Below are 11,939 nucleotides of genomic sequence, written 5' to 3'. Positions count from 1 at the left end.
TTGCCTATTATTAGGTGGACATTCTATTAAATGTGGGCAGTATAAGTGTACAGAAGGTATTGTCCCTGTCCTTGAAGAGGTCAGTGTGTGTGTGTGTGTGTGTGTGTGTGTGTGTGTGCACGTGCACATGCACGTTTATGAACAGCTAATTATACCTCAACCAGAGAAGAAGGATAGCAGAGGGTTGATAGAAATGTGGTGATACTCCCCAGGAGGAAGCAATTAATCTCCAGGGGAAATCAATAGAGTCTTCACACAAAGCATGACATTTGAGTTGGTTCTGGGAGGAAGGGCCTATTAAGCCCACTAAATGCACGTCAGCATTTAACACTGTGTTCAGATGAGTTTGTAAGGTTGTTTTTCCACCTGGCAGTTAGATGAGAGCAGGAAGGCTCTGAAGGGAGGAAGGAGTGCCGGAGGGAGGAGGAGGCCAGTGAGGACAGGAGCCCAGTGGGCTGGGCTGAGTCTCCAAAGGGCAGGGAGAGAGGGGGAAGAGGTGCTGCCAGAGTGGGAGGGGAGCTGAAACCGGGGCCTCAGTCACTTTACTGAGGTTCATCCCAGTTCTACTGATATCTGTCAGGGGTCTTTTCATAACTGTATTCCACTTAGCAGTCATGTTTGGCCAGTGACCAAACAGACAGGACAGTCCCTGATTCTTAAGACTTTATCATTTGAAACAACATGCAAATGTGAAGAGAGACATAAAGATCAGTAACACAGGAGCTGAAACAGTTGTTAATGGAAACCCCCAAATGAGCCACTGAGCACGTACAGAAGTGAGGTTCCAGTTCTCTCCACCCTTAGCGCTCTCTGAAGCTTCGGTGATCTATTTTATTTTTGTTTTTTAAAGTTCCTGTTTCCATGACGTGTACGCTAGAACATCAGCTAGTTGTGTGATTTGGAGCAAGTCTCGGAGAGATCCCATTTTTAAAAACAATCCTAAAACTAGAAGGTCAGTCTCAATTACCATCATGATCCTTTTCAAAGCTGTCTATCATTTATGACTCTTTGAGATTAGTTCAGTAAGTGCTACGAATACCACAGTTAGACTTAGAAACACTAGGATGAAATCCATTCATTAAAAAAAAAAAAAAAAGAAATCCATTCATTTAAAAACAATGTGTTGAGTACCTATTAATAAGGTTACCAGGTAAAATGCAGGCTACCTACTCACATCTGAATTTCGGACAAGGAATGAGGACTTTTTTAAAATACAAGTATGTTCCATGAAATAGTGTACATATTCAAATATTATACTTAAAAATATACTTGATTTTAAATTCAAATTTAACTACATGTCCTTTTTAAATATATAGTTTTTCTAAATCTAACATCCTGACAAGGAAAAGCTAGGTTCTGTGGAAAACAGTGAATCCGGTATATCCTGCCCCCGCTCTAAAGAGTTATAAGACTCAGATATAAGTAATCATATTACAATCTGAAAAGTGATAAATTTATGCAAAATATACAGAGAGAAGGCTATGAAAGTTCATGAGATGGAGAAATTGCTTCCAGCCATGAGAAGAAAAGGAAGCCTCTGAGGAGGTCTGGGTAAAATGGCAGGAGTGAGGCTTGTGAACATGAAAGGGGGAGGGAGAAGAGTCTTCCTGGGAGAGTTGGCGGTTCTAGAAAAGTCTTGGAGGTGGGAAATCACAGAATAAGAGAGGACTCTAGTCGCTTGGTGCACCTGAGCCCTGCATGCATGAAGGGAAATCATGGCAGAAGGGATGGGAATGGTAGGGTTGGGCCATACCACAGGAACCTGGCCAGAGGTAGGAGCGATGGAGGCTGGAAATCTGAAGAGGCTAAGGGGTTGTACTTGGTGCTTGTGATTTTTGATCCAGGGGACACCAAATACCAAGAAAAGAGAGAAAGCGAAGGATCATCCCCAACTAATCACCTCCAAGAAAATATGGCCCCTTCATGTCATTTCTGTTCATAAAAGAAAATACCTATCTTCATAAACATAGTAAGTAGAGAAGAAACATGGTAAAATGGGGAAAAACACAAGCTCGGTTGAAAACACTGTGAGTTCAAATCCACATTCCCCATCTGGATGATCTTATTTCCTGTCTCTGAAGCGTGGTTCCCTTATCTATAAATGGGACTACCAACTCTCTTGCCATGTTTGCACATTATGAGTAAGTACCAACATCTACCCGGAAGACAGGAGGAGCCCACTAAATACTAACTGCTGGGTGAGCTATTATTTCACTTACTACTTATTCCCCTTCTACCCTCAAGTGTCTTATTTTATTGTAACAGGTGAAGATCAGTAAATAGAAAACTGCCTTTCAAAATATTCATTTTTTCTCTTTATAAAGAAATAGATTTTTAAAAATAAAGAACAACATACCCATTTGAACTGAAAAAAAAGGAAAAGAAAAAAAAACAAGAAGCCAATATTTGGAATATTGGGGCCAAATATTTGTTCTAAATGGGTCCCCTCAATACCAAAGGAAAGCTAGATTTCTGTCCTAACAGGAATAACTACCCAAAGGTAACCTGGGAAGAGCTTGAGTTGTTATTTTGGGTAGTTATTTGGGTAGTTATTAAATGAAAGTAGGCATTTCCACTTAAGTATCTATGGCCTGGCCAGAGGGTGTGAAAGTTCTAGCTCAGCTGGTGAACCACGGAGTGAGATGCTCCATGCTTAGTGGGGTAACAAAGCCTAGAGCTCACGACCTGTGAGAACCAGAGAGAAGGGGAACTTGAGCAGGAATAGGTTAGTTTATTCCTTGTTAAGACTCATTCTAGATAATTCTTCTTGTTTCTGATTTTGTCCCCTAGAAGTCTGTTTCAGTCGTTTTTACGTAAAATGGGCCACAAAGATGGATGAGAAAAGCACCTAGAGGAACAATGACCAAAAGTGTCCTGTCAAGGTCTGAAATAGCTGAAATTGCATTTACAGATAATGCCTCCCCATTTCGGTATTTTTCTTTTTAAAAATGAATTATTGCCAGTAACTACCTTTATTTATATCTTTTCTCCTCAACCTCATTCCTGTCCCCATTGCCAAACATCTAAAATAGATTTGTGGTGGAAGAAATTCTACCCATCCCTTTGTCTTTCCCGCCAGGCCTGCACTTGGCTTCGAGCTCATTCCTATGAATAGTACAGCTTGAGCTGCATCTTAGGTTTATTCTCATAGTTGGTATTTAGGGTCAATAAACTTGGTTAGTGCACAGCTGTGACACAGGACGATTCCTACAGGCTTGAAGCAAATGTACGTGATTTTATCAGTCCCTGAAGACTGGCCTTTGAATGATTTACTTGGGTAACGTTCTCGGCAGTGCTTCTTTCTTTGTTTTTAATAATGTTCTGGGTTCGTGTTTGTGAGACTCTCAAATTTATTTCCATTTAGATAAAGGTGACCTTCCCCTTCTCTAAGCTGTGTCTCCCATGAGACTCGTGAACCCTGCTGAGGTCTCTCATAGCTGCCATTAGTTAGATGGGAGAACACCTTCAGTCTTAAAATAGTCGACGTAAAAATAAGACCACACACTAAGGAAGGACAGAATGGTCAGGTGTATCACACCACATTTTTATCAAATTATTTGGGTTAGCACTTGAAAACCTGGTTTGTGCTTGAACATTGAGAGACATTTTGAATTCAAGGTGGATTTTGAATTCAAGGTGGAGAAACTGAAGGGAGCTAAAGGACAGAGCATGGAATTAGGATCAGTCATATTCAGGATGTAAGCATCTTGGGCTCAATATCAGGAACATTGAGAATAGGCAGCTTTAGAACTTAGCTCTCATCTGCCTGGGTAGCCCCCAAGTATGAGCCATCGCTCTCTGATCCAGGTGAGGCTGAGGTGAGGGTGACAAGACCATTGGCCTCCATTCCATCTGTTTGCCAAGCCTTAATCCCCACAGTTCTCATCAATGTTAGTCTCGCTTTCTGCCTCTCTAGAAGAGGGACAGTCTTCCTGCTTACCTTGAAAAACATGAAATTCAAACACAATAGATGTAAATGGCTGATGACACCAGCACTGGATGCTACAAAGTTGAAAGCGAGACTTGATATTCTTAGGTAATGTGTGTCTGCTCTTTTTTTTTTTTAAGAAAACATGTATGAATCATTTTACAAGGTTCATTTCTTCCACTTCTCCCAAATATTCCCCAAACAATGACAGAGTACAGTTGTAATTTAAAACACTGGAGACACCATTCGTAGAAGAAAACGCTTGTCTTGCCTTTCAGTTAGGAAAGAATAACACACAGATCAAAATCATAGGGTAGTGACGTTTACTCAGAAGATGGCACTGGCCTCTAGGAAACAGAATCCAAACCATTATTTCTCAAAAATATTCATCCCCGTGACCCACAGATAGTTTCCCTACATGAGAAAGCATCTCGGTGTTTGTTCCAGAGTCTCCATTGGCAAAGAACAGGACATTGTACATATACCATACTTCCACATTTTCAGGGCATTTTTGGACATGCTCCTGAATCATATATGACAATCATAACCCTGTGCTGGTGTCACTACCCTCATTCCCCAAATGAGGCCACTGAGACAGAGAAGCTAAGGACCCTGCATAATCGACCCTGTGGTCACAGAGCAGAGACAAACCAAATCCCAGCCACAGCCCTCCTACATGTGCAAAGGACCTCCCTGAGTTCTTTGGTGTCACTCTTTCGTGCTGTGGGAAAGCCCTCCAAGATTGGGAAAGACATGAAAAGGAAGGGAAACCATTCTGCAACTGGCTTCCCTATAGCCCTTTCCTCCCCAGATCCAAAATCTGTAAAGAAAAGAAGACTGGCATCTAAACACTGAGCTTTGCTCAAAGAGAATCCACTTCTCGGGTAGAAAAGGAGCATTTCTTCCAGGGTTGTGCAACTGCGCTGCCTACTTACATCATATGGCTTCCAGCTCCTTTTCCACCTTTCGGTGCTTACTCCTCAAAAACAGAGAACATTCTATTGGCTTAATAATCTTGTAGGGGTGCTGGGCTGCCTCAATCTTTAGGCAGCTGACTCTTAATTTCTGCTTAGGTCATGATCTCAGGGTCATGGGATTGAGCCCCATGTGGGACTCTGTGCTCAGCATGGAGTCTGTTTGTTCCTCTCCCCTCTGTCCCTCTCCCTGTTCTCTCTCTCTCTCTCAAATAAATGAATAAAATCTTAAAAAAATGATCTTGTGAAACACAGTGCTTGAATTTCAGAGTAGAGATAAGGGTAACACACCAACAGGCCATCTTGTCAATTTTATGCTTCTATCCCAGAAATGGGAGTGTTCTTTTACAGGGAAGTATGAATTTTTTTTTCCTGACAGAAGCCACAAGGTAAGTAATGATCTACTTAACATTCATAATAGCAATCATGCAAGTAATTTGGAATTTAACCAGTTGTTACACGTATACAACTATGTCCTTGCCCTATCCCTCCAAATGAAGGGGTATGCGTGTACAGTATGCGGGTCATATATTTTTATGTCCTGTTTCCCCTTCATTCCTTGCACTGGGGTATTACTAGTGCTCAATAAATATTTGTCAAATCAATCAGAAATGAGATGAAAGAAATAAAAAAGTCCCATCTACAAATCTATAATGGTAAACAATAGTGGCGGTGTTTTTCTTTCAGAAAAACAAAACACCAGCTCCAAGCAAAACCAGTCTTGGAGATGTGCCTTAATGACGTGGCAATCAATAATTCCCAGCTCAAAAACTAAATTAAGATAAAACAAAACATTACCTTTGTTGTTACAAATACCATCAGGATGATTTGTTCATCATAAATTCAGTTATGATTAAATTGTATTTTTACAAAACTATTGGGGACTACTCTGTTTTGCTCCTCGTTCTCGATTACATGTGTAGCAAGATGGAGTTTTCTTTCTCCTTCAATCCTTTTTCTCTGCTCCACCCATTTCTGTGGAAAGGGAGAACTGATACAAAAAAAAAAAAAAAGACTGATACTTGGTAAGCATAATACCACGTGACAGTCAATTATTGTCAAGAGAAAAAAGTTTTGTTTTGTTTTGCAAATACTATGCTCTGAAGAATTTGAGAACCAAAAAGCCTGCTCTATGATTCATAGTCTCAATGTGATGTCATCTAGCAAGAATGGAGCCAGGATATTTGCTTGATGCCTTGAGGGTTTCCAAAATGGATTTAAGTATGTGGAGGTGGGCAGAAAAGGAAGAAAAAAAGGAGAGAAGAGACCAGAGGGAGTGAGAAAGCAATTTGCTTGTCTCAATCTGGGAAGAGGTAAAGTCCAGTGGTTCATGTCGAGATTCTCTGGAATCAAACAGCTAAAATTGAATCTGTCATCTTGTTAAATGAGAAAGATAATAGTCCTGCCTTCAAAGAGTTATTTTAAGAATTAAATCAGTTAGTCCATGTAAATTGCTAAAACAGTGGCTGACAAGTAATCATTTTATAAATGTTAGCCATTAATATCTGAGTTTGTCTCTATTGAAGTTGGTGGGGGCTTTGAAGGGGGATGTGTACGAGTGTTTTGGACCCTTTTCTGGACTACATATGTATGTTGATCAGCTAACAAAAATTTTGGTTATTATTGTCCTAAGGGACAATCCAGTACATTTGGTTTCTAAATTCCTTACATAGCACAGTAATGCCTTTGCTTTCCCAGCTAACAGGAAACCATCACTATCTCTGCTGATTCCATAATTCTTCTTAAGGAAATAGCTCAAGTTCCCCGCTTTTTTTCAAACCTACATGATTTGTTTCTTGAGCTAAATTCACTAAGGGAACAAGTTATTTTCTTATTTTTCATTTGTAGTCATATTTTTGACATAAAAGCTTGTGCTTCCATTTTTTTATTCAAAGCACCATGAAAGGAAATGCTCACAATATACTATTAAATTTTTTTAAAGGCAGGACAAAACTCAATGTGCACAGTTTAACCCCAATAGTTTACTGTGATTGTCTCCAGAGGTGAGCTGATGGGTGACTTTTGTGTACTTTCTTTATAGTCTTCCATATTTTCTAAATTACTTTAATACACTCAGATTCCTTTGACAAAAAATGACAACATTAAGTAAAATGTTTGTGTTCTCTCCAAATATTATGTGAAACAAAGGAAAATTATCCAAACTAGATTATAAGAAGAAACAAAGCCAAAAATAAGTGCCTGATTTCCCCTGGAGCATATTTTCCCAGATTACAACCACCCAGGACAAAATGGTAAAAATAAATTATACCAATATGTTTCAAAGGTTTCTTCATCAGGGGCGCCTGGGTGACTCAGTCGGTTGAGCCTCTGCCTTTGGCTCCGGTCATGATCTCAGGGTCCTGGGATTGAACCCCGTGTCAGGCTCCCTGCTCAGTGGAGAGCCTGCTTCTCCCTCTGCCATTCCCCCTGCTTTTGTGCTTTCTCTCTCTCTCTCTCTGTCAAATAAGTAAATAAATCTTAAAAAAAAAAAGTTTGCTTCATCAGAATAACATGGCTGATAGAACCCAAACATATGGCATTTTTTCTCTCCTTAATACTATTTAGTCCACATCACAAAGAATCTATGTATCAGTCCCACAAATAAGATGGCTAGTCTATATTAGTGCTATTGACAATTCCAGGCTTTTTAGAATAAAAAAGGAGGGAGGAAGTAGAAAAGATTTTGTCTAACTCTAAATGCTGTATAACATCAAAATCATTTCCATTTGGGTTTAAAAAGTAATTGTGTTGGCATATCTATGCTTTGTGTCTTGGGAATTCACAGCAAATTAAATCAAATAATGAAGCTACTCTAGAGACTTGACATGAGATAGCAGAGTTCTTTGGGTTCAACCGAGGACCCTATTTTTTTTTGAATGGCCTGGTTTCTTTTTCTCAAACTGCATGTCCCAATGCTGTCTGCTGCCCTGGGATCTGTATGGTATCAAAAGAAATCTTTTGATTTATTTGGTTAAGTCAGCAAAATCCATGGAGTGAGAGAACGACAGAGTTTGAGTCAACTCTAATGTTATTTGAATTATTAAATTCCTGAGGTTGCCACTTAAAGCATCATATTGGCCTTTTTCTCCCTAGCGCTAAGCCCAAAGAATTTTATTCAAGTGATACTTATTAAAACAACTGTGGTTAGGACTGTATTTCATTGTAAATAAAAAACTTCAAATTGGGCCTATCTCACCTAGCATCCTTTATTTAGTGAAGAAGTGAAAAGAAAAATTGAGAGAAATACTTTTTCTATATTTAAAAGGCTTATTTTTTTTTTCTCTTCTGGCTACAGAAGCCCTAAAAGTCTGAGATCTTTAAAAGCTTCATGTATTTTTCTCTGTATGAGCTGCAAGTGTTTTCTGCACAAGACTTGAATATGGATTTTTTTTTTGCCATAAGAGAGATAAATGTAATATTGATATGGTATTTATTACAAGAGAATCAATAAACCTCCACTGGCAACAAATAAAGGCATAATTAGATTACCCTAAAGAGATGTCTCTATAACTACATTGAGATGGCTTAGTAAATAATGAAGAAATTTTGCACAATAGCTCTGGCAACAGCTATACAGGAGGAGATAATGGTTAAAAGTGGTTTGTGAGATTAAATATGAAATGGGGTAATATTACACTGAGCCAGAAGGTAATAGAATCATATAACCAGAATTTTAGATCAGGAAGAGACCTAAGATGGGACGCCCGGGTGGCTAAGTTAAGGGTCTGCCTTCGGCTCAGGTCATGATCCCAGTGTCCTGGAATCGAGCCCCACATAGGACTCCCTGCTTGGCAGGAAGCCTGCTTCTCCCTCTCCCACTCCCCCTGCTCATGTTCCTGCTCTTGCTGTCTCTCTCTCTCTGTCAAATAAATAAATAATAAAAAAATCTTTAAAAAAAAAAAAAGGAAGAGACCTAAGAAAGCAACTAACCCAACCCTAGCATTTTAAAGTATGAAAAATAATGTTCTGTGAATTGTGTAAGACTGACGAATCACAGACCTGTACCCCTGAAACAAATAATATATGTTAATTAAAAAAAAGAAAAAAGTCAATAACCCAAATAAAAAAGAAAAAGAAAAAGAAAAAGAATATCCAAAAGATGGACTTTTCCAAGGTCAGAGTCAATATCACAATTAAGTTTAATGCAACATAATTATATGAAGCACGTACTATGCATCAGGCATTTAGAACCCCAGAGAACAAAGATTTTTTTAAAAAGATTTCTAAAATAAGACAAATCCTCCCTTTGATCTGATTAGCTACTATCTGATGGGCGAGCCATGCATTTCCTAGATTTAAAAATTGAGTATTTATCATAATACTATGATAGAGGTATAAAAATTGCCTGACTTGGAGTTTCTGAAAAGCCTTTCCAGACAAGATGACACATGAGTTAGCCAAGCCAAGAATGGTGGGAAGGGCATTCCAGGAAAATGCAACTGCAGGAGCAAAGGCATAGGGGTGTCCTGCCCAGAGGAACTAATGAGAAGAAAAGTGTGGAGGCAGAAGGATGGTGAGAGCTTTTCCAGGTAGGGACGGGTCTTAGAGGGAGACCTTGACAGAGGCTTGGACTTTATCCTTTAAAATAGTAATTGGGGCATTCAAAGGATTTTAAGTCCGGGAATACTATGAATTCGAATTTACTCCATCTTCTAGTTGCAGCATGGAGGAAAAGTGACCCACTAGGAAGGCATCAGAGCAGCCCAGATCAGACATGATGGAGCCACAGCCTAGAACTCTGACTAAACTGGAATCTGCAACATAAAAATGCCAAAGATGGGCACATTCAAAAAATATGAGGAGGCAGAACTTCATTCCTCTTTAATTATTTAATTTTTTTCCAGCTTTATTGAGGAAAAAATGACAAAGTTGTATATCTTTCAAGTGTATGACATGACGATCTGACTACAAGTACATGGTGAAATGGTTACCACAATCAGGGTCATTAACACATCCATCAGCTCATATAACTTTTTGTTGTCATGGTAAAAAAGCTTAAGATCTACTCAGTGAATATCAAGTATACAATGCTGTATTATTAGCTATAGTCACTGTGCTGCACATTAGATTTTGAAATTTATTCATCTTACAACTGAAAGTTGTCCCCTTTGACCTACATGCCCCCCCTCCAAGTCCCTTGCACCCACCACTCTACTCTCTGTTTCTCTAAAGTTTTGTTATATGCTACAGTATGGATAGATCTTGAAAATTCTATGCTAAGAAAGAAGCAAGACACAAAAGGCCACATATTACATGATTGTATTTATATCAAATGTCCAGAAGAGGGAAATCCATGGAATCAAAAGTAGACTTGAAAGAGGCTGAGGGGAGGGGGAAGTAGGAAATGACTGCCAATGGGTATGGAGGGTTTTTTTGGGTGTGATATAAATGTTCTGGGATTAGATCATGGTGACTGATACACAATTTTGTCAATAGACTAAAAACTACCACACTGTGCAGTTTAAAATGGTGAACTTCATGGAGAGTTAATTATAGTTCAATAAAGCTGTTATTAAGAAGAAAACCATTTTTTGTGGGGCACCTGGGTGGCTCAGTTGGTTGAACATCCAACTCTTGATTTTGGCTCAGGTCAGGATCTCAGGGTTGTGAGATTGAGTCTCACAACAGGCTCTGCATTGGACTCTGCACTGGGTGTGGAGCCTGCTTAAGATTCTCTCTCTCTCCTTCTGCCTCTCCCCCTCCTCCTCCCTGCTAGCGTGTGCATGCACTCTCGAAGAGGAGGAAGAAGAAGAAGAAGAACAAGAAGAACAAGAACAAGAACAAGAACAAGAAGAACAAGAACAAGAACAAGAACAAGAACAAGAACAAGAAGAACAAGAAGAAGAAGAACAAAAAGAAGAAGAAGAAGAAGAAGAAGAAGAAGAAGAAGAAGAAGAAGAAGAAGAAGAAGAAGAAGAAGAAGAAAAAGAAAAAGAAGAAGAAGAAGAAGAAGAAGAAGAAGAAGAAGAAGAAGAAGAAGAAGGAAAGGGAGAGGGAGAGGAAGAGGAAGAAGAACAAGAACTAGAAAGGAGGAGGAGGAAGAAAAACTTTTTTTTTTTTTAAATATGAGGAGGCAGAATTGTCAGGGATAAGAAGACCACGTTTGCTTTCAGGTTTCTGACTGGCATGGCTGCATAGATGATGATGCCCAAGTACTCGCACAGACTTTTGTGTTTGGAATAAAAAATGAATCAGTTTTGAGCACAGTGATTTGGCGATACCTGTGGGACATCCAACTTGATGTGTCCAAAAAGAGATGTGAGTCCACAGTGCAGGAGAGAGTCACACTGGGGTAGTTTATGTAAGAGTCGTCACCCTATAGGTCTTAGTCAAAGTGATGAGTGTGGATGAGATAACTAAAGAGTAAATAACCAAGACTATTGATTGAACACCTGTAAAACACACACAAACACAGCTATCGAGAAATGATCAGAGAAGAAAAAAGGAGAGTCAATCAAGTGTTATTATAGATGCTAAAGGAGAGTGTTGAATCTCAAGAAGCACATGGTGACACAATGTCATATGCAGCCTCACTAGTCAGTGAAGCCTGCAAAAATAAGTCTTGAAATTCATTACTGGATTTGGGTCATGTCTAGTAATCTTTGCCAAGTATGGTGTTGGAAATCATATCACATAACATTACAACAAATGGCTGAAGTGACTCCTAGTCCAGCGCTGTTCCCCCTCTAGAACATGGCAACACAACTTTACTCTCTATCTCACCTCCACTCTCTCCCAAGTACTCAAAATCCATGTGCAGATTACTATTATGCATGCTTTGTTTAAACACAGTAGGGATCTGTGGAATGTAACTTCAGGACTATTGGCTCAGCCAGTACTTTATTGGAACTAAATTTACAGGTTCTACTGTGTCTGTTACTAGAAAAGAGAGTGAAAAAGTATTAGTTAGGGTCAGAGAGGGGCTTCTGGAAACAGTGTGCTTTTAAATGTATCTAATTTCTAAAGGAGACATTCCATCCAGTTTTTGATTTTATGGTTTAAAAGATGCTCAATTATCAGGATGATCAGAAAGGATT

This window comes from Eumetopias jubatus, unplaced genomic scaffold (genome assembly GCF_037043125.1).
Source record: "Eumetopias jubatus isolate StellerSeaLion01/CBP00866 unplaced genomic scaffold, mEumJub1_p1.0 scaffold_12, whole genome shotgun sequence".
Taxonomy (NCBI): Eukaryota; Metazoa; Chordata; class Mammalia; order Carnivora; family Otariidae; genus Eumetopias; species Eumetopias jubatus.
This window is presented reverse-complemented; position numbering follows the sequence as displayed.